Below are 2452 nucleotides of genomic sequence, written 5' to 3'. Positions count from 1 at the left end.
CCCTACACTTTTCATATTACTGCACCTTGTCCTCGTCCCGGTCCTTGTCCCGGTGGTGGAAGCTGCAAGGTTGTGGTGGTATGTTTTGCACCTTTAGTATGTATTCTGTAACTTGTTGCATGCATTGTATCTTTAAAGCTTTATTGTAAAAACACTGATCTTTATGGTTTGTTATGTACCTCAAATCATTTTAAAGCTACACTATATCCACTTTTCCAGGTGAAGTAAAGATAAGCGTGCCATCCCAGTGAAAAGGGCCCAATGTTCCAGGACCATTGTGTGAGACATAAAATAAAAATAGTGTAAGGCAAGTGTGAAATATACAAGATATACACAGTAAGACAATACATTCTCAGGAGAACTTGACAGGAGATCAGAACAGTATAGAAAGAACAGTATTGAGAAGAAAGCAGTGCGAATAATTGCCTGTAAACTGATCTAATAGCAGGAGGTTGAAGAAAAATGAATAGCAAGATCAGTATGTGAAACTGTCTCTGAAGGTCCACGAGATAATGTTCTATTATTTTTCTCTTTTTTGTGCAGTCAAGTAATCCCGGAAGTGTTTTTTTGTTTGGATATTGGGTGTAATATTTAAGCTTACATTCTGCATGAAGGTCAGTAATTAGGTTGGTGAAAAAAGAAACAGTTAAATGAAAGAATCTAACTATTGATCACTTGTGTGTGATGCTGCACTATTTATACAGGTATGTAGGTTTTGTTGTGTGCTAGTTAGGTTAGGGACCAGCAATAAAGCATTGCATGTTATAATTCAGCAAGTAAACAAATAGGAAGATAAGGGCAGAGATGACAAAAATATGTAATGGAAAAAAAATCAAATAATTACTCACTACGTATGCAGGAAATGCGCATCAAGCTTATCCGTCCTGTGCAGAGCGAGGCTGCTCCCCCTGCCGAGGAGAGTCGACAGGATTATGCCACAGCTTGTGTTCACTGATGATGAACAAGGCCTCGTTAGCAGGCACTTTAATGCCGGCGTAGATAGTGCACTCATTAGTGTCACTAATGACCACTGCTGCTGCTCTAATCACACATTTTGTTCTCAGAGAGACTTCATGCAGCTTGCCGTCTTCTCTCTTTCTCTGTGAGTTCTGCTATTGCGCCGTCCATCCATCTTTTCACTCTTTCAGTCTCTTCTCTGTATTCTCTCACTCTCTCCCCTGAGTGACTTGATTCACAGGCTGATTTATGTGTTGAGGACAATAAAGCTGGCCGGTTGTAATTGAACCCAGTTGCTGGGAAGACACCACAGATCCATCAAAGGCTCAGGAAAAGCACTTTCTGCTTTACACGGATCAAGCATTCACAGTCTGCCTAAATCAAACATTAAACCTTTAAGAACGTTAACCCACACACTCTTTAACACTGGCTCATGCTGCACTATTAAATGACTCTGACCTCAAAAATGTTCAGTACTCATGCAATCCAATCTCAGACAAAATTCATGCCCAGCTTGCAGAGAAGGTTATGAAAAGGTTCAGCAACATATTCAGCTGGTTTTAGGGATGTTAGTGTGTAATATTACAAAAATAACACTTCTGGAATGTTCTAAAATGATGTAATAACACTAACACTAATATATCCTTAAGACAGCACCTAAATCGTTCATTTCTGCTAATCTAATATTGCCAGCTGAGTCAAAAAATGTAATTGATATTTTTTTAAAAAAACAAACCCACTCCATCCCCTAAGCTAGATTTTCATGAATTAGATATTTCTCTGACATTTCATATTCCTAAAGCAGTTTCCATTACAACCGTTGAGTCAAATGCCTGCTGCTTAACAAGCATGGCACCTGACTCCCATCCTGCAGGTGGTGAGCCCACAATATGGCTCCACATCACCGTATCAGGCTGAGCCTGCCTGGGTCACATGGGTAGCCCAGTCACCTGACACTCAGCTGATACAAGCCTGGCTCCTGGGGTGGTGTGTCCCAGTAACCCTAATCAGTCCTGGGTACACTTTTTTTGTACTTCCCATGGGTCTTTGTTGTTGCTCTTTTTCTGACCTCTCCTTACCTCTTTACCAAGCTGCCAGTCACATCGCCCTTACGTTCATCAAAATACACAAGCCACTTCACCATGACAAGGCCATCACTTCACCACAAGTGACAGAAGTGCCACAGTCACTGTAGGAATGAAAAAATGTTTTTCTGACTACTTTGCTTTATACATTTTCCTATTTGAATACTCAGACAGACCCCCAGACCTCCTATACTTGTTGTACACATGGACACCATTCATGTTTTCATTTTATTAAGATTTTACTCTCTTAAGAATGAATGGATCTGAAGATCAGCCATAAAGCAAGAGAGTGGTGGGAATACACCCTGGACGGAATGCAAGTCCATTGCAGGGAAGAATGCATACTTACACACACACAAACATACACACAGTCAATTCAAATCAATTCTGTTTATTTGTATAGCACTTTT

This window comes from Hemibagrus wyckioides, linkage group LG11 (assembly GCF_019097595.1).
Source record: "Hemibagrus wyckioides isolate EC202008001 linkage group LG11, SWU_Hwy_1.0, whole genome shotgun sequence".
In the NCBI taxonomy this organism is placed as follows: domain Eukaryota; kingdom Metazoa; phylum Chordata; class Actinopteri; order Siluriformes; family Bagridae; genus Hemibagrus; species Hemibagrus wyckioides.
This window is presented reverse-complemented; position numbering follows the sequence as displayed.